The following is a 22,026-nucleotide window of genomic DNA, read 5'->3' on the forward strand; positions in this document are numbered from 1 at the left end:
CACTTCCTGAAAATTTCATCAAAATCCATCCATAACTTTTTGAGTTATCTTGCTAACAGACAAACAAACAAACAGACAAACCCCTGATGAAAACATAACCTCCTTGGCGGAGGTAATAATCGCGCATCTTTCAATGAGACGTGTAGTGACCTGTCAATCAGCTGGGGTGGCACTGGAACCTGAGGTGTCCTATAATGTTCCAGAGGTTTCTGCCTGTTAAAGGGAAGTTTTTCCTCGCCACTGTCACCAATCACAAATGTTTGCTCCTGGAGGATTCTGTGGGGTGTCTGTAAATTTGATTACCTCCGCCAAGGAGGTTATGTTTTTGCCAGGGTTTGTTTGTCTGTTTGTTTGTTTGTCTGTCTGTCCGTTAGTGTGCAACATAACTCAAAAAGTTATGGACAGATTTGGATGAAATTTTCAGGGTTTGTTGGAAATGGGATAAGGAAGAAATGATTAAATTTTGGTGGTGATCGGGGGTGGGGGGGGCCCATGGGGGGCGCCACTGATCAGCCTTGGCGGAGGTCTGCGCTCTCCGAGTGCTTCTAGTTTGATTTTGATTTGATAAAGCACTTTGTGACTCTGTCTGTGGAAAGTGCTCTATAAATAAAATGTACTTACTTACTAGAAGCGGCCAGTGCTAAATTAGCAATATTTTCCTTAGCATGACCCACCCTACTCTGCCTCTGATTGGCTCATCAGTCCTCATGCTTAAAGTTAATCAATCTAATCAGTGGAGGCACCGAGTACTAGCCAGAACACGGTCAGGCCAATCGCACCGTCTGTGCCCCCCCAGGACAAAACTTAAAACTATGAGTGACAGGGCTTTTGCAGCTGCTGCTCCTCGTCTATGGAATGCCCTGCCTGATCGCCTCTGGGCCCCACAGACTGAGGACACTTTTAAAAAAGGTCTGAAGACCTTTTTATTCAGGAAAGCATTTCCTTGATCTTTTAACATCTGTGCATGCTTCTCCTGTTTTAATTGTCTTCATTCTTAACTGCTGTTTTTATTTTTAAACTGTTTTATCTGGCTTATTTTCTATTTTTATTCTCTGTTATGTATTGCCTGTAGCACTTTGAGATTTTTAGACAAAAATGTAAAGTGCATTACAAATAAAATGGATTATTATTATTAATTAGAGACAGAGTAGGGCGGGTCATGGCTTCACCATCCGAGGGGAAAAAATGGGCAATTTGGTTCAGATACGACTGAATGTTGTCCATCAGGGGTGGTTTAGAAGTGGGTATACGCAATGATGACTGAAAAATAAGTAGGTATAGTCCAGATACCCTGGACTACACCACTGGTTAAAGGATAGATAAAGGATATATAAAGGATAAATAAAGTTGTATCTAATCTAATCTAATCTAATCTAATCTAATCTAATCTAATATAATCTAGTCTAATCAAATCGAATCTAATCTAGTCTAATCTAATCTAATCTAGTCTAATCTAATCAAATCTAATCTAGTCTAATCTAATCTAATCTAGTCTAATCTAATCTAGTCTAATCTAATCTAATTTAATCTAGTCTAATCTAATATAATATAATCTAGTCTAATCTAATCAAATCTAATCTAGTCTAATCTAATATAGTATATAATATAGTATATATATAGTATATATATAATGTAATCAAATCTAATCTAGTCTAATCTAATCTAATATAGTCTAATATAGTCTAGTCTAATCTAATCAAATCTAATCTAGTCTAATCTAATCTAATTTAATCTAGTCTAATCTAGTCTAATCTAATATAATCTAGTCTAATCTAATCAAATCTAATCTAGTCTAATCTAATATAGTCTAATCTAGTCTAATCTAATCTAATCTAATCTAATCTAATCTAATCTAATCTAATCTAGTCTAATCTAATCTAAATCTGGCCTTTATCTTGTGCTTCTCTTGTTTCAGATTAGGGGCATCAAACCAGTGGCGATTTCTCACAGACTGCAAGGGAAGCCCGGCTTCCCCTAAAATTACGAAAATTAAATGGTTAAATTTGTTCGGTTGTGTTGACATTTCATTGACTACAAATGTGTTAAAACACGTTCATCTCAAAGATGAGTTCGTTCAGAATTAGCTTTATCACAAATCAACGGACGCGATGTTGTTCACTTCTCCTCCATTCCCGTGTCTCTGTTTTCTCCTCCATCTCTGCTCAGTGCATTTGTCCGTAGACTGTGTCCGTCTCTGGGCTTCAATGGGACTGAGTGGAACAGTTTTTTTCATTGCCTCAAAACTGGACGGTAATTGGATAAATGCCACAATGTTGTCCCGCCCCTGAACGCCGGGCGTCTCTGGGGGTGAATGGAGCTGTAGGCGGAGCTCGGCCGGGCCGGACGCCAGAATCCCACGCGCTGATTGGAGGATCGGTCGAAAGGCTGAATCCCGTTTGATTGACAGCTAGTTTCAGATCTCCTCCTTCACTGACACAGTTCAGTTTAATACTGTCGCACATTCTGCTGTGAAATCAGAGAAACCGCTCCGAAATTACTCGTTCATTTCTTTCACTGTAAATAAAACACACTCATTGTACTTCCTTCTTTCAATTTAACTTAATTTCAGCGTTTTCTTGTTTCAGTTACATAATTTAATCATTTCTTCTTCGAGTTTAATATAGTTTTGTAGATAGGTAAATCAATCAAACTGTCGGCTAGGTCGGAGTGAAAGGAGCATCTGTAGTTTATAAAGGCTGAAGTCTTACACTCGCAACACAATGGGCCAAGGCAATTTGAAGCAGCCCAGCTCTGCTGGACATTCAGAGGACACTGGTCCAGTCCCTGGAAAAGATGCCTACTTGGTACGATAAGGTCACTGAGCATTTTCTTAAAAAGGAACGGAGGGCCGAATGTATGTTTAAATAACTTGACAATGAGCTTCCCCTGTCTGAAAGACGAGTAGCCGCCACTGCATCAAACATGTGGCCCGTGAGCCAAAACCGGCCCAGGTAAGGGTCTGATCCGGACCGCGGGATGAACTGGCAGAGCGCAAAAATTACAATCGTGTCAAACTGGTTTTAGTTCAGGTTCCACATACAGACCACCTGTGAGCTCAAGTAAAATATTAACATAATAATCTATAAATAATGATGACTCCAAATTTGCTTCTTGGTTTCATGTGAAAAAACAGTATGTTCTGAAAATATTTACACTTACAAACTATCCTTTAAGAATAAAATGTGAATAACTTGAACAAATATGAACAACCTGAAATGTCTAAAGAAAATACAATACAGTTTTAACAATATTCTGAATGTTACTATATGTTTTTTTTCCACAAGTGTAAATGATACGTTTACATATAATAATATTGAATTGCACTTATTTTTCTTAAGAATTATAAAATTTTTCAGGTTATTCATGTCTTTTTTGTTTGGTTTGTTTATAAATTGTAAATATTTTCATAATTCAATGTTATTTTGTTGCGCTAAAACAGAAAAATTTGGAGTTGTCATTATTTTTATGCTATTATGCTACTTATTCTTTTCTTTCATTGGTCTGATCCACTTGAGATCAAATTGAGCCGAATACGGAACCTGAAAGGAAATGAGTTTGACACCCGTGGCGTAGACACTCTGGTCAGAATCAGCTGAAAGTTTCACGCTCATATTCATGGTGTAGGTCTGGGACATACAGTTACCCAGAACACCCTTCTCTTCATTAGTCTCTGGAGATATTTCTGCGACTCAAAGCATATGTTGCAATTACGAGGTTTAGTTCCCAGTGAAGGCGCTAGTTTTGTGCTTCAGAACTGGAAGTGTGAGAGTGGATGCTGACATGTTTAATGGACCTAAAAAGCCACTCTAGTTTCTTGCGGGGTGAGACTGTGTGTGCGAACAAATGATGATCAAAATTAATGCCGCGAAAGGCAAACATGAAATCAAAACAAATTACGACGAATCGCTAAGAGGAACCTCAGCAGGAAAGAGCATCTCGTTTTAACTGAGAGGCCTCCGATTAAATCTCAATTATTATTTTTTTTTTTTTTACAACATATTACACCCTGATCAGGACAACTGATGGCAGATTGTTTCAGGTAGTTTGTGTTAAATTGTGCATTTTGTGTTTGACAGGATTATTTTCCAGCCGGGGCTAATCGTATTAGCTTTTTTCAGTACAATGATCCACTTGTAGGAGCTCTTTACCAGTGGTGGTCCATCAGGGCCATGATACTAAACACAAAAATCATTGCATTTGTGATTTAATGGAAAAACCGACATTACGCATTTCTTTTTTTTTAGTAAATATCGGTAAGGTTTTGCTCACATGTCCAATAATGACAGTGGATGGACACATTTGACTTATACTCAGATAATGATAGATTTGACTGAAAAAGTCAATTTTTTCTTCAGTTTTCTCTGTTTTTGACATAATAACACTTAAATGTTATCTCATCGTAATAATTAACCCTTTCATGCACAGTGGTCACTACAGTGGACAGTTCTTCTCCAGCTGTTCTCTTGTATATTCATGGGTTTTGTTGTTTTAGTTCCATATCAGCCGACACAGTGGACACTTATGCATCATCCCATACACTGACATTTAGACCATTACTGTAACCACGCTGTTCTTGATAAACCTGATCTAGAGTAACATGTTTAAGTGTAAATCAAGTACTTGTTATTGTTACAAGTCTGTAATTAACAGTTTGTTTGTTTTTTAAAAGTTGTTGTTTTTTTGTTTTCATGTAGAAATGATAAGTTACTACCCAAAAATCACCAAATTCACCCAAAAATTACCGTAAAACCAACTAAAAATTACTCAAAAACCACCAAAAATCACCCAAAAATGACCCCAAAACCACCTACAAATTATTCAAAAATACCTAAAAACCACCCAAAAATTACTCAAAAAAACCCACCTAAAAAACATGTAAACACCGCGTAAAAGTCATGCAAAAACCACCTAAAAATCACCCAAAAATTACCCCAAAACCACCTAAAAACCCATCTAAAAATCACCCAAAAAACCCACCTAAAAATCACCCAAAAATTATCCAAAAACCACCTAAAAGTCACCCAAAAAACACCTAAAATCACCCAAAAATTATCCCAGAACCACCTAAAAACCCACCTAAAAATCACCTAAAAAAAACTTAAAATCACCCAAAAATTACCCCAGAACCACCTATAAACCCACCTAAAAATCACCCAAAAATCCACCTAAAAATCACCCAAAAATTATCCCAGAACCACTTAAAAAAACACCTAAAAATCACCCAAAAATTACCCCAAAACCACCTAAAAACACACCTAAAAATCACCCAAAAAAAACCACCTAAAAACCCACCTAAAAATCACCCAAAAAAACCTTGAAATCACCCAAAAATTACCCCAGAACCACCTATAAACCCACCTAAAAATCACCCAAAAAAACACCTAAAAATCACCCAAAAATTACCCCAGAACCACCTAAAAACCCACCTAAAATTCATCCAAAAAACACCTAAAAATCACCCAAAAATTACCCCCAAACCACCTAAAAACCCACCTAAAAATCACCCAAAAAAACCACCTAGAAATCACCCAAAAATTACTAAAAAAAACCCCTACCTAAAAACCATGTAAACACAACGTAAAAATCATGCAAAAACCACCCAAAAATCACCCAAAAATTACCCCAAAACCACCTAAAAACCCACCTAAAAATCACCCAAAAAACCCCACCTAAAAATCACCCAAAAATTATCCAAAAACCACCTAAAAATCACCCAAAAAAAACACCTAAAAATCACCCAAAAATTACCCCAGAACCACCTAAAAACCCACCTAAAAATCACCCAAAAAACCACCTAAAAATCACCCAAAAATTACCCGAAAACCACGTAAGCCACGTAAAAACCACCTAAAAATCACCCAAAAATTACCCAAAAACTACGTAAAAGCCACGTAAAAACCACCTAAAAATCACCAAAAAAACCCCACCTAAAAATCACCCAAAAATCACCCAAAAACCACGTAAGCCACGTAAAAACCACCTAAAAATCACCCAAAAATTACCCAAAAACCACATAAAAGCCACGTAAAAACCACCTAAAAATCACCAAAAAAACCCCACCCAAAAATCACCCAAAAATCACCCAAAAACCACATAAAAACCACATAAAAAACACCTAAAAATCACTCAAAAAACCCACCTAAAAATCACCCAAAAATTACCCCAAAACCACCTAAAAATTAGTCAAAAACCACCTTTTTTTTTTTTTTTTTTGCATATTATCTCCATGAAGTGAGTACTGACTGGCATTAGCATGTTAAAATGTGAGAAAACTTCAGATTAGTAGCATTAAAAATGTCTGCTAAAGGTTCCTACTGTCTTCCACATATAATTTTTGTAGATAACTCATTTATCAGACAAATTAGTGAAGCGGGTAAACAAACAACTATCCCTGTCTGACAAATGAATGACCTAGAATAAGCATTAAAATGTTTTTATTTCATAGTTTTCACACAGTATATCAGTAAATACATGTTTCTTTGCTTCAAAAATTAAATGCATGGTGTCCGGCTGAGTGGACATTTTTGCAACTCCATGAAAAAAAGGTTCATAAGAAAATTTTCTTGAGGCATGTTTTTTTTTTCTTTTCATGCCTAAAGAGGAAAAAAATCTTGATTAAGGTTCTGATAATTCATGCATGAAAGGGTTAAAGTACATGAACAGTAAATTAAATGTAGGAAAATACCTGATTTTCACTGAAAAAACTCAAAATATAGAGGATAATATTATGATATATGGTAATAAATTGTTGAAAAAAGGTTAAATAGAGACCAGAATTCATTTGTACTGTTTAGAGCCCAGTTGTATCAGCGCAGACCGCCTCGGACTCTGACGATGCATCCACTCATATTGTTATTATACTTTGTAAACATGAAGCTACCAGATGGGAAAACCCGCTCAAGTCTGCCCTCCAGTAGTAATTACAAGTAGGATATATGGGATTTTTTAGTGGGAGATACTGTGTTGTCTAAGAGTACAAACCCAAGGAGTAAACACGGCCCGGTCCATTTGGCAAACAAAGGGACTGAGGTCACAACCAGCTGTTTCATCCCCACAAACAATACGAGAAACAAATTTGTACATTAATTCCTTTTAAAATTGCTTTTTCTCTCGAGTGTGTAGAGGAGCAATAACCGAACTGCAACACTCTATTCACACTAATGAGGAGACGTTGCTGACACTAAGTTGCAAAAATTGAGAATTGCACAAACCTCATATATGATGAGATCCTGTATCACCAACAACATCAACGCTATGTTTCCACAGACTGTATCTGCCGCTGAAAAAAGTATAAAGCTCATTGTTTATACACATTTGTATTATGGTATCATCAAGTTTTCTTCGTCAAACTAAAACTCATAGGTGTTTATTTTGACCGTCACTTAAAATAACACTGTCTTATACTCTTCATATGTTGCATCAGCTGATAGTTTACATTATAGCTCTGTTAGCTTAGCGCTGTTAGCTTAGCTTGTGTTTTAGACTGAAAATAGCCACAGTAAAACCACTAAAGATCTGGTTGAATCCAACAACCATGGATCAACCAACGGCAACTTAGCGAAGATAAGAACATCCCATAATAACTGTATACTATCATAAGCCTCATAATCAAGAAGAAACGCTGTCATTTTAGCATCAAACGCCATTATTTACATTTCCAGCTGTGTCCACTGGAGAAAATGCAGTGTTTCTATTTTATCAGTTCTTTTCTTGGACTCTAAAAAGTTGTTTCTTAATGGTTCTCATCCCATCTGGTCTCATTCTGATGCTTTGGTCAAAGGCCCTGTGGTGTTGGTTTTCAAGTCGCACATTCACACATTCATACTTAGTTAGCTGCACAGGACAGTTAGCGGTAAGTACAGTAGTCACTGCACATTGTTGATTATGATTATTGCACATTTTTGATTCAGATTATTGCACATTTTTGACTCAGATTATTGCACATTTTTGATTATTGTACATTGTTGATTATTGCATGTTATTGATTACGATTATTCCACATTATTGATTATTGCACATTTTTGGCTATTGCATATTGTTGATTATTATTATTGCACATTATTGATTACTGCACATGGTTGATTATGATCATTGCACATTGTTGATTATTGCACATTGCTGATTTGTCATTATTGCACATTATTGATTATTGCACATTGTTGATTATTGCACATTGCTGATTACGATTATTGCACATTGTTCATTATTGCACATTATTGATTCTGATAATTGCACGTTGTTGATTCGGATTATTGCACATTGTTGATTATTGCACATTGTTGATTCTAATTATTGCACATGCTTGATTGTTGCACATTATTGATTCTGATAATTGCACTTCGTTGATTATGATTATTGCACATTGTTGATCATTGCACATTGTTGGTTTTCCATTATTGCACATTGTTGATCATTGCACATTGTTGGTTTTCCATTATTGCACATTGTCGGTTTTCCTTCATTGCACATTGTTGGTTTTCCATTATTGCACATTATTACAAATTATTGCACATTGTTGATCATTACACATTATTGGTTTTCCATTATTGCACATTGTTGATCATTGCACATTATTGGTTTTCCATTATTGCACATTGTCGGTTTTCCATTATTGCACATTATTACAAATTATTGCACATTGTTGATCATTGCACATTGTTGGTTTTCCATTATTGCACATTGTTGATTATTGCACATTGCTGGGTTTCCATTATTGCACATTGTTGATCATTGCACATTGTTGGTTTTCAATTATTGCACATTGTTGGTTTTCCATTCTTGCACATTATTACAAATTATTGCACGTTGTTGATTATTGCACATTGTTGATCATTGCACATTGTTGATTATTGCACATTGTTGATTATTGCACATTGTTGATCATTGCACATTGTTGATCACTGCACATGGTTGATCATTGCACATGGTTGATTATTGCACATTGTTGATCATTGCACATTGTTGATCATTGCACATTGTTGATCATTGCCCATGGTTGATCATTGCACATTGTTGATTATTGCACATTGTTGATCATTGCACATTGTTGATCATTGCACATTGTTGATCATTGCACATTGTTGATCATTGCCCATGGTTGATTATTGCACATTGTTGATTATTGCACATTGTTGATCATTGCACATTGTTGATCATTGCCCATGGTTGATTATTGCACATTGTTGATTATTGCACATTGGTGATCATTGCACATTGTTGATTATTGCACATTGTTGATCATTGCACATGGTTGATCATTGCCCATGGTTGATCATTGCCAATGGTTGATCATTGCACATTGTTGATTATTGCACATTGTTGATCATTGCCCATGGTTGATTATTGCACATTGTTGATTATTGCACATTGTTGATTATTGCACATTGGTGATCATTGCACATTGGTGATCATTGCACATTGTTGATTATTGCACATTGTTGATTATTGCACATTGGTGATCATTGCACATTGGGATCATTGCACATTGTTGATTATTGCCATGGTTGATCATTGCCCATGGTTGATCATTGCCATGGTTGATTCCTACCAGTGGTCGTTTATTTCAGACTTCGGTGCCATGCGCTGTGGTAGACGTTTCCAGTCTGGTCGTCATGCTCTTACGGTCCGGTCTCAGCTGGGGGCGGGGCGTCGCTGATGTTTTCAAAGTTGACTCATACGTGCAGCAGACGCCTTCACCCGTCACCTTTAAGACGTGCGCGTCAGCCGTCGGGGGTGGTTCCCTGTCAGACGTTAGGTGACGTTGACTCGGAACCCTCCGTCTGCCAAAAATGACTTTTCTGATGGAAACTTCACCCCATAATAATCCAATCGGAGTCCAATAATCAGTCTGCGCAGAGCTTCAGGTGTGTGAGTGGACAGCATTCAATTAGGCACCGTTTTTGATCTCCCTCCGGCATGACTTGTCAGGCTGAGTAATATAGCCATCACCCCTGAAGGTGAAAACCGCCCGCCGCGTAGACGGAGGCCTATTGTCTGGAGGATTGACAAGGGTTGATGCAACAGGCGAAAGTGAGTCAAGGCCGTCGCGCACACTCCAACACACCCCTCCCCTCCCCTTTTTCCTCGCCGCTCGTCCTCCCCCCGTCCCCTGAGATGGTATTTTTCATGCTTTCAACCCACCCGGCAGTGACAAGTCTCTGACAACGCCTGCTTACTGTGACACCTTTGTGGGTCCAGAGGAGGTTTCCACCACACTGCCTCCTTTGACGGGCATTCTTGAGAGGAAACGTGCATTATTCTGCGAGAAAACTCCCAATTTGATTGATTGGCACCGTCAAAACTTTTTGGAGTGAGAGACGCCCCGAGACGACGTTGACACTGATTTATTTATTTTTGATGGAGTCGTGGGGGAAAATTTACGGACGCAGGAAGTGTAGTTCTGGATGTTATTCCAACAGTCGAGTCCTTAAAAAGTTTACAGCGTGATAAAGTTTACAGTCGCTAATGTGGAGCGAGTGAAATGATGTTTTTATTAAGTTAAATGGAATATACAGGAAATAGTCAGGTCCTACTACTACACTGTAACAAAAAAATCTGTAATTTAACAGAATTCTCACTGTTTATTTTACAGATTTTTCCTGTGTTTTTAAGATACAGGAAAATATTAATGAAATGACAAAAATAGACTGTGATTTTACATGTCAAATGTAAAATAACACGAAAAAACTGTAACGGAATAACCCAAAAAATTCAATTTTTAAAAATAATTTTTTCTTTTTTCACAGAAAAATACAGTTAAAATACATTTGCAAATGTATCATAATTTCACACGTTTCTTTTCTATTTATGAGATTAAACAGTTAATTTAAAGTGTAATATTGTAAAAAATAAAATAAAATAAAATGACATAAAATTACTGACAATTAACCGTAAAAGAAGTATTTGTTCTGTAAGTTTAACCAGACTCGTTTAACTGACAAATATCTTGTGTAATTACAGGAGGTTTCACAACAAAAATGTTGAATAAATGTATTTTTGTGAATGTATAACACGTATAAGCACTGATAAACTGTCCAAATACAGTTTTTATCAGTGGATTGGACAACTTAGTCTCATTGAAAATTATTTATTTATATATATATATATATATATGTAATTTGATTGTTTTAATACATGTAAATATTCTTTATTAAACATTAAAAAGAAAAAAAAAAGAAAATGCAAAATCACATGTAAAGTTAAGGCAAAAAACTGTATTTTAATTATGGAAAATTACCGTATTTTTATGAGATGGTTATTTTCCGTTATATTTTTTGGCACTCCCGCTGCTGGAATAATACCGTTTTTTTAAGTGTTTTTTTGTTTTTTGTTTTCATTTTGCTTTTGTCAACCTTTTATCAGGCAAGTGACTATTTTTGGTAATTTCCGCAAACATTAAATATGGGGCCAATCCCGTGCCTCGGTGAGGTCAAGAAGCATGTTGGTTTTTATATCATTACACAGTGAATATGAGTGAGTTTTGTCAGTTTACGACATTATAACAGCTGTTTTATTGCATGTGTTTACTTTTTAGCAAGTGCTGCTGGGATGCGTTATGGCAAGAGGAGGGAGACTGTTGTCACGGCAACATACGAGGAGGTAGATGACAATGTCCGATGATGCGCTAAGGTCGAAATTTTGAATTGTAGAGTATTTCACTGAGTGACTATAAAGGGTTAAACTCAAATCTGTTTCTTCTGCTGAAACTTGGTCTTGATTTTCCCGGTATACCTGCCTTTAACGGTTCTTTCCCAAGTTTCCCGGGGCCCTTCATCTCGGAGCCCTGTGACTAACGTGTCCTGTCCGGGGGTAGAAACCTGGATCTGAACAGTGTGGTGTTGTAGTCGGTGTCAGAGGCCGGCGCCGCGCCTTCACACCGAGGCCACGTCGGTTTCAGCTGACTGCAGCCGTGGCACTCACCATGTGTGTCCTGGAGGCCGGAGAAGCGCTTCACAGCCCCTCACTGAATCCACCTCCCTCGATATCCACCCTGCTCGGGGACAGTCACACAAGGTCACTAACCCCCCACCCCCACTCATACACTGTAGAAAAAAAAAAGTGAAAAAAAGTGAAAAAACTGTATTATTCCGGCAGCAGGGGTGCCGAAAAAATACTGTAAAATAACGGAAAATAACCATCTCATAAAAATACGGTAATTTTCCATAATTAAAATACAGTTTTTTGCCCTAACTTTACATGACATTTTGCTTTTTTTTTTTTTTTTTTACTTTTCAATGTTTAATAAAGAAGATTTACATGTATTAAAACAATCAAATTACTTATAAATATATATATAAATAATTTTCAATGAGACTGAGTTGTACAATCCACTGATAAAAACTGTATTTGGACAGTTTATCAGTGCTTATACATGTTATACATTCACAAAAATACATTTATTCAACATTTTTGTTGTGAAACCTCCTGTAATTACACAAGATATTTGTCAATTAACAAACAAGTCTGGTTAAACTTACAGAACAAATACTTCTTTTACTGTTAATTGTTAGTAATTTTATCTTGTTTTATTATTATTATTATTTTTTTTTTTACAGTATTAAACTTTACATTAACAGTTTAATCTCATAAATAGAAAAGAAATATTTGTGAAATTATGATACATTTGCAAATGTATTTTAACTGTATTTTTCTGTGAAAAAAGAAAAAATTTCTTTTAAAAATTTGAAATTTTATGGTTATTCAGTTACAGTTTTTTCATGTTATCTTACATTTGACGTGTAAAATCAGTCTATTTTTGTCATTTTATTGATATTTTCCTGTATCTTGAAAATACAGGAAAATAAAAAGTGAAAATTCTGGGGTTTTTTTTTTTTTTTTTTTTACATTTTTTTACAGTGTACTCACCCACTCACCCACCCTCACCTCCATCCTCAACCTTTTCTTTCTCTCTTCCTACCTCCTGACAAGCCTTTTTTTTTTTTTTTTTTTTTTTCCCGTGAAATCGTGGGATCGGTGTGGGCTGAGGTGGGACAAGGGTGAAATTCCAGGCATGACATCCCAATTTGTTGTCATGGCAACCGGGAGATTTGACGAAAACCTGGAAGTGAAAAAATACTGAAATGCATTGAAGCACACTCAAAAAAAAAAAAAAAAAGGGGAAAACTAAAGAGGAGCTGCTGACAGCTGGTGCCGTTGGGGGGGGGGGGGGGGGGGGGTGGTGCATGTTTTGGGATGAAAAAAGGCAAGTGCTTTGACATTTTCCCCAAAAAACCAACATTTGATGACTTTTACCCCAAGCGGAGGACACTGCAGACAGTCCATTCCATCTCCCCCCACCTCACCTACAGACCCCCACCCCCCCCACCTTCAACATATTGCACCTGTTCAATTATTCAGCTGCTTCTCTGCGGTTGGGTCCTGAGCTGCAGTGAAAGCTGTACCTGCCGATTAGAGCGTGGCTTGTCACCGGAGCTGGCCACATACCCCCCGTCTCGTCGTCGTCTGAAAGAGAGGGAGACGCCTTTGGCCACATTACGCAGGAGGAAATGTCATTACCTCATCGCAGCCTTGTCATTTCCAGCCTTTGGTCTCCTAGGGGCAGCCGGATCTGTACGCGTGTGAAGGTGGAAGTGGGTCTGAAAAAGCCCAAACACTTTTATTTCTAAGCTCCTAATTCAAACCCACAGGTATTTTATTATCGTTTTAAACTGAACACATACATATTCATTGTCTTTTTTTAACCCGTAAAGACCCAGTGCTACTTTTTGTGGCAATTCCCAAATTAATTTACCTCTATATTTAGCAATTGATCGCCATTTATTGTAATATTATCTTCTTTATTTTGTGCTTTTTCAGTAGAAATCATGTATTTTCCTGCATTTAACCCTTTCATGCATGAATTATGAGAATCTTAATCAAGTTAATTTTTGTTCCCTGAGTGTTTTTATTGCTCTTTAGGCATGGAAAAAAAGTGATTGAATTTTTTTTATTTTTTTATTTTATTTTTTTTATTAACCCTTTCATGCGCACTGGTCACCACAGTAGACAGCTATTCTACAGCTGTTCCCTTGTATATTGATGGATTTTGTTGTTCTTTTCGTTGTTTTTTTTTTTTTTTTTTTTTTTTTTTAATTTAATTTTTTTTTTTTTACACATATCTTTATTAAAGTTTTAAGACACTACATATCTTTTCTGACATGAATTGGTAACATTATGTAGATCTCTCCTGAGCATAAACCCCCAGAATCATGATCTCTCCCCATAGTTTTCACACAATTTATTGGTAAATACATGTTTCTGTGCGTCAAAAATTAAACGTGTGGTGTCCAGCTGAGTGGACATTTTTGCAACTTCATGAAAAATAGGTTCATGAGAATTGTTTTTTTCATTGTTTTTTTTTTTTTTTTTTTTTTAATTATTTTTATTATTATTATCATTTTTTATTTATTTTTCGGATGAAAATTTTCAATCGCATTGTTTTTTTTCATGCCTAAAGAGGAATAAAAACCCTCAGGAAAAAAATTTGATTAAGGTTCTCATAATTCGTGCATGAAAGGGTTAACTTATTTTTCATGCAGTTACAAAAATGTCCACTCAGCTCGACATCATGCATATAATTTTAGAAGTAAAGAAACATGAATTTATTGATATACTGTGTGAGAACTATGAAATAAAAATGTTTTTAATGCAGCTAATGGGATGTTTTCTCACATTTTAACGTGCTCTAACTCACATCATGGAGATGCAAAAAAACCAAAAAAAAAACTTACAAACAAACAAACAAACAAACAAACAAACAAACAAACAAATAAAACCTGTTAATTACAGTCTAATCACAATTACCTTTTTTTTTTTTTTTACACTCAAACATGTTAGCGCAGATCACATTTATCTAGAACAGCAAAGTTACAGTAAGTTTTAGGTGGGTTTTTTTGGGTGATATTTAGGTGTTTTTTTTATGTGGTTTTGGGTAATTTTGGGGGTAATTTTTAGGTGTTTTTTTTGGTGATTTTTAGGTGTTTTTTTTTTTTGAGTGATTTTAGGTGGTTTTGGGGTAATTTTTGGGTGATTTTTAGGTGGTTTTTGGGTAATTTTGGGGGTAATTTTTAGGTGGTTTTTTTGGTGATTTTTAGGTGTTTTTTTTTTTTTTTTTTTTTTGAGTGATTTTAGGTGGTTTTTAGGTGGTTTTGGGGTAATTTTTGGGTGATTTTAGGTGGTTTTTGGGTAATTTTTAGGTGGTTTTTGGGTAATTTTTGGGTGGTTTTTTGGTGGTTTTTTAGGTGGTTTTGGGGTAATTTTTTGGTGGTTTTTTTTGGTGATTTTTAGGTAGGTTTTTTTTTGAGTGATTTTAGGTGGTTTTTAGGTGGTTTTGGGGTAATTTTTGGGTGATTTTTAGGTGGTTTTTGGGTAATTTTTGGGTGATTTTTTGGTGGTTTTTGGGTAATTTTTGGGTGATTTTTAGGTGGGTTTTTTGGGTAATTTTTAAGTGGGTTTTTGGGGTAATTTTTGGCTGGTTTTTAAGTGATTTTTGGGTGGTTTTGGGGTAATTTTTGGGTGATTTTCAGGTGGTTTTTGCATGATTTTTACGTGGTATTTACATGGTTTTTAGGTGGGGTTTTTTTGAGTAATTTTTGGGTGGTTTTTAGGTGTTTTTTGAGTAAGTTTTAGGTGGTTTTGGGGTCATTTTTGGGTGATTTTTAGGTGGTTTTTGAGTAATTTCTAGTTGGTTTTACGGTAATTTTTGGGTGAATTTTGTGATTTTTGGATAGTAACTTATCATTTCTACATGAAGACCAAAAAATTACAACTTTTAAAAAACAACCAAACTGTTAATTACAGACTTATAACAATAACAAGTACTTGATTTACACTTAAATATGTTACTCTAGATCAGGTTCATCAAGAACAGCGTAGTTACAGTAATGGTCTGAATGTCAGTGTATGGGATGATACATGAGCGTCCACTGCGTTGGCTGATATGGAACTAAAACAACAAAACCTATGAAAATACAAGAGAGCAGCTGTAGAATAGCTGTCCACTGTTGTGACCACTGAGCATGAAAGGGTTCATTTAGATTCGATTGTTCGTAAAAGCTCCGATTAAAGTTGAGGGTTATTATATCAGAAACAGAGAAAAGTGAAGAAAAAGTGACTTTTTCATCACTAGAAAATGGTTAAAGCCTGAAGCACCCACACCTGAAGAATGGATTGATATCGTGCAGGACATTTATTCTGGAGAAGTTGAAGTTTTGTTTTAACCCCGTGAAGTCTGAACCATTAAATCATTGACAGAAAATTCCAGTTCTTTGAAACTGGAGTCTTTATTGGTCCTTCTGAACAACCCAAACATGGTTTTTTTTGTTTTTTTTTTCAAATATCAGTTTCCATGTAGGAGTTTCAATTTTGTATCATGTTTGATACACCAGGTCTCAATGCTCAAATATGATTATTTTTGAACACACAAAAACATAATATAACACAAATATGTCTAATAAATTGGTAATTCCTTTTCAAAATTATAATAACCTTCAACTGTAAACTCAGCATGATAAAAAACTACATGATCAATAACTTAAATATTGGAAAATACCTGATTTTAACTGAAAAAAAACCCCCATAAAATACAGAGGATAACACGATGATAGATGGTGATAAATTACTTAAAAAAGGTTACAATTTTTGGAGTTTCCTCTCCTGTGCTGGGATTGTCCAGTGTAGTTCAGTAGTTCAGTAGTTAAGTAGTTCAGTAGTTAAGTAGTTCAGTAGTTCAGTAATTCAGTAGTTCAGTAGTCCAGTAGTTCAGTGGTTCAGTAGTCCAGTTTTTCAGTAGTCCAGTAGTTCAGTAGTTCAGTAGTCCAGTAGTTCAGTAGTCCAGTAGTTCAGTAGTCCAGTAGTTCAGTAGTCCAGTAATTCAATTGTTCAGTAGTCCAGTAGTTCAGTAGTCCAGTAGTTCATTAGTTCGGTAGTCCAGTAGTTCAGTAGTCCAGTAGTTCAGTAGTCCAGTAGTTCATTAGTTCGGTAGTCCAGTAGTTCAGTAGCCCAGTAGTTCAGTAGTCCAGTAGTTCAGTAGTCCAGTAGTCCAGTAGTTCAGTAGTCCAGTAGTTCATTAGTTCAGTAGTTCAGTAGTTCAGTAGTCCAGTAGTTCATTAGTTCAGTAGTTCAGTAGTACAGTAGTCCAGTAGTTCAGTAGTCCAGTAATTCAATTGTTCAGTATTCCAGTAGTTCAGTAGTTCAGTAGTTCAGTAGTTCATTAGTTCGGTAGTCCAGTAGTTCAGTAGTTCAGTAGTCCAGTAGTTCAGTAGTCCAGTAGTTCATTAGTTCGGTAGTCCAGTAGTTCAGTAGCCCAGTAGTCCAGTAGTTCAGTAGTTCAGTAGTCCAGTAGTTCAGTAGTCCAGTTGTTCAGTAGTTCAGTAGTCCAGTAGTTCAGTAGTCCAGTAGTTCAGTAGTCCAGTAGTTCATTAGTTCAGTTGTTCAGTAGTCCAGTAGTTCAGTAGTTCAGTAGTCCAGTAGTTCAGTAGTCCAGTAATTCAATTGTTCAGTAGTCCAGTAGTTCAGTAGTCCAGTAGTTCATTAGTTCGGTAGTCCAGTAGTCCAGTAGTTCAGTAGTCCAGTAGTTCAGTAGTTCAGTGGTCCAGTAGTTAAGTGGTCCAGTTGTTCATTAGTTCAGTAGTTCAGTAGTCCAGTAGTTCATTAGTTCAGTAGTCCAGTAGTTCAGTAGTTCATTAGTTCAGTAGTCCAGTAGTTCATTAGTTCAGTAGTCCAGTAGTCCAGTAGTTCAGTAGTCCAGTAGTCCAGTAGTCCAGTAGTTCATTAGTTCAGTAGTCAGTAGTTCAGTAGTCCAGTAGTTCAGTGGTTCAGTAGTTCAGTTTTTCAGTAGTCCAGTGGTTCAGTAGTTCAGTGGTTCAGTAGTTCAGTAGTCCAGTGGTTCAGTAGTTCAGTGGTTCAGTGGTTCAGTAGTTCAGTAGTTCAGTAGTTCAGTAGTCCAGTGGTTCAGTAGTTCAGTGGTTCAGTAGTTCAGTAGTTCAGTAGTTCAGTGGTTCAGTAGTTCAGTAGTTCAGTGGTTCAGTAGTTCAGTGGTTCAGTAGTTCAGTGGTTCAGTAGTTCAGTGGTTCAGTGGTTCAGTAGTTCAGTAGTTCAGTAGTTCAGTGGTTCAGTGGTTCAGTAGTTCAGTGGTTCAGTAGTTCAGTAGTTCAGTATTTTCAGTGGTTCAGTAGTTCAGTAGTTCAGTGGTTCAGTAGTTCAGTGGTTCAGTAGTTCAGTGGTTCAGTAGTCCAGTAGTTCAGTGGTTCAGTTTTTCAGTAGTCCAGTAGTTCAGTAGTTCAGTAGTTCAGTAGTCCAGTAGTCCAGTAGTTCAGTAGTTCAGTAGTTCAGTAGTTCAGTAGTCCAGTAGTCCAGTAGTCCAGTAGCCCAGTAGTTCAGCGGTTCCACTTGTCCAGTTAAGTGGAAGGAACCTCTGCCACCCCCCTTTGTGCGATGGGCGCATGGTTTACTTTTCTTTTTAAAGTTGGTAAAGATTAAGTTTTCTGTTCGTGGACAAATTAATTTGTTTGATCGATAATGGAATCCTTTTTTTCTCGCCTGTCAACCACAGTGTCCTGCTGTCTCCTGTGTCCTTTTGATGGAGAAATGTGTTGTTGTTATTATACATTATATTAAGTCTGAATCAGCCCTGAGCATTGTAAAGAGGAGCTGATGATATTATTTATCTTGTTGTTTTTTTTTTTTTTCTGTTGTTGTGTTTGTTTTTGTCTTTTTTGTGTTTAATAGGTTTGTAGGGGTTTGTTGTATTGTTTTTTTTTTTTTTTTTGTATTGTGTCTGTGCGGTTCCTTATGTCTAAGTACATGTTTATGGAGGTGTATAATTTAAAAAAAAAAAAAAGACAAAAAAAGTTAAAATAGAGAGAAAAATCAATTTGGGAATTGCCACAAAAGTAGCACTGGGTCTTTAAGGGTTAATTAATTCACTCACTTCAATTTCTATGTGTATTTCCCCGAAGGAAGAAAGGAATGAGTCTATGAAAAGATGACAAACTGCATTTTACATCAATTATTCACATGTATTGATAGGATTAATGGATCAACAGGTATGAAACACTTTAGATCAGCTGATATTTTTGGTCGTTTGTGGATATTTGGGTCTTTAAGGGTTAATAAACAGGTCATGTTGCTGCAGTTTTGCACTTTAAACACTTAAAAAGACAATATTTGATTGAGTTTGTGTCTGTAGAAAATCTAAAAGCTGTTTCCTGTGTGATTGAACTTGTTGATATGATTTTCAGAGTGCAGTATTTGACAGGGAAATGAAAGAGGAGTGATGAAAACATCCACTAGGGGGCACTGTTGAAGCAAATACAAGCTCCTTCCACCTAATCTGCCTGCACAGTCCAGAGAACAGTTTAACCACAGCTCTGCCATGATGAGGGTTTTTTTTTTTTTTTTTTTTTTTTTTGGGAATGAAGCTTCTTCTTCTTCTTGGTCTTCTTTAACTTGTGTTTGTACTGGAAGTGCTGGAGTACTGAGGTCTCGGTTTTCCCAGCCCTTCTGTGTTTGTCTGCGGCCAAGGATTTAAAGAAAGGATTGGAGAGTTTTTACAGAACCTCTCTAAGCGCTCGTGTGGGTGTGGATGTGTGTGATTGTGTGCAGCCACATGGTCATTTGTGTGTGATTTAACCCAAGAATATTCCACGTTTATCCCTTCCCCCTGAGACCCCACCCCCCCCGCCCTAATACATACACACACTCCTCCCTTACATCCCTCTAAAAACCACACGAGACCGTTTGTTTCTTACTGGACTGTGTTTACGGCGTGAACGTCTGTCCTCAATTTCAAGCGCAGATATGCAAATCACACTGGAGTTATTAATCGGAGTGTCACAGGGATTATGCAAATGAATAAGACAAGAAGAGTCTGGACGTCAGCAAACTTGCACCAGCGTTTCACCGCCAGGAGATGGTTTTTGTTGGAGGGATGGGATTGGATCGCCCAGCTGGGATCCTGACGCTGACGGTCCTCGTAGAAAAAGGTCGCGTTTATATCGAGCGACAGAGTCAAGGCCCGACTCAGGAATGACGAGCCAACACCGAGGAAAAGCCAGACGACGCATTAATGTTGAATTTGCAGTTGAATAAGTCGTACTAACCAACCTTTAGACATGCAGCAGATGTCCACATGTTAGCCCTTACAAAAACCGTACCACCAAAAGTTGGTGTTTTTTCTATTGTTTCATGACTTCCTTATGAATGTATTCATATTGCATTGCTTATTGTATACGTTTCTTATGCTGCTGCTGTTTGAACACTTCAAATATACCCTACTGAGTCATTTACTGTCAATCTATTGTTGATTTGTAAACATTAGTGATGTCTTTTACACAGTAACGGCTGCTCATGTTTCAGACAGGGGAAGCTCATTGTCGGCTTACATTTAAAAAAAAAAGTCAAGTTATTTAAACATAAATTCGTCCCTCCGTTCCTTTTTAAGAAAATGGTCAGTGACCTTATCGTACCAAGTAAACAAGAGAACACTGAAATTATGTTAAATTGAAACAAGGAAGTACAGTGAGTGTGTTTTATTTACAGTACAAGAAATGAACAAGTAATTTCGTAGTAGTTTCTCTCTCGATCTGAAAATAGCTGTCAATCAAACGGGATTCAGCCTTTCGACCGATCCTCCAATCAGCACGTGGAAGCTCAGCGTCCAGCCTGGCCGAGCTCCGCCCACAGCTCCATTCACCCCCAGAGATGCTGAGTGTCCGGGGGCGGGACAACATCGTGGCATTTATCCAATTACCGTCCAGTTTTGAGGCAATGAAAAAACTGTTCCAGTCAGTCCCATTGAAGTGCATGGACACTGAGCGTCTACAGGCAAATGCACTGAGCAGAGACCTTAAGAGAAAACAGCGCAACGGGAATGTATGAGAAGTGAACAACATCGAGTCCGCTGATTTGTGATAAAGCTGATTCTGAACGACCTCGTCTGTGAGATGAACGTGTTCTAACACATTTGTAGTCAATGAAATGTCAACACAACCGAACATATTTAACCATTTAATTTTTGTAATTTTAGGGAAAGCCGAGTTTCCCTTGCAGTTTATGAGAAATGGCCTCTGCTTTTACAGTATTTTCTCCAAAAATCCTACATTTCAGTCTCCTAAATATGACTCTAACCTCCTCACCACAAGAGTAGAGTCCTTCAAAACTTTGCACCATGATAATATTTACACTCACTAATGTGCATCTAGTGAAATGGGGTCTTTATTAAGCTAAGGAGAATGCACAGGAAATAGTCGGGTCCCAAAAACTACTGTTCCTTTATATTCATGTCATGTTTGAAATTTTTGACCCATTGTAGTTCCCACTACTAACTTGCTTTTTTCTTTCAGCAGTAAATACTGACTTTTATCTGTAGGAGTCATTTAGTTCAGATTTTTTTTCCAGCACACATCAACACATAGTCAGATCCATAAGTTTTTAGACAATGACATAAATGTTTTAACATTTACTAGTACCCCTTACTAATTTTCTTTCCTCTTTCAACACTAAATACTGATCATTTTCCAGTACATTTTCCAGCACATAGTCAGATCATAAGTATTTTTTGACAGGTTGAAAGGTTTACTCTGCCATTTCCTCCCAAATCATACATTTCAGTCTTGTAAATATGACTCTAACCTCCTCGCCAAGTGCCACAGGGTCCCTCCTATCGAAGCGAAGACCGCCACTGCCACCGTAAAGAGAGTTTCCACTTGTTCCTAATCTACCTGTGGGACTTTACAGATTGGAAATAGATCACATGAGGAAAGCCTGGGTTTCCTGCAGTGATTCTTTCCCACCTCGCTAGACGATTATTGGCAGGTTTTAGGGTCCTGCCGCATCGGGTGAACGAATGCATTTCTGCAGATGACTGTGAGGCAAGGAAAGATTGAATTCTCACTTTCTTCCATCTGTGTGTGTGGTGCTGGAAATGGGTGAGTCTCCTAGAAATAGGCAGTGATAGATGAGGTACATGGAAGAAGACAGCTACCCCTGCTCTCCAGCCTGGCTGAATCAGGAAACTGTCTGCCAACT

General features: G+C 37.0%; 1 long non-coding RNA gene across 1 annotated transcript; it reads right to left on the bottom strand.

Moving 5' to 3' along the window:
* Window positions 1-825: 825 nt before the first annotated feature.
* Window positions 826-11,597, bottom strand: LOC115411060 (uncharacterized). The gene is made up of 3 exons (XR_003934171.1): window positions 11,462-11,597; window positions 7,351-7,355; window positions 826-837 (listed from the first exon to the last, which is right to left on the bottom strand). It is a non-coding gene; the product is annotated as an uncharacterized LOC115411060 (long non-coding RNA).
* Between the last annotated feature and the right edge of the window lie 10,429 nt (window positions 11,598-22,026).

Source organism: Sphaeramia orbicularis, chromosome 20, assembly GCF_902148855.1.
Source record: "Sphaeramia orbicularis chromosome 20, fSphaOr1.1, whole genome shotgun sequence".
In the NCBI taxonomy this organism is placed as follows: domain Eukaryota; kingdom Metazoa; phylum Chordata; class Actinopteri; order Kurtiformes; family Apogonidae; genus Sphaeramia; species Sphaeramia orbicularis.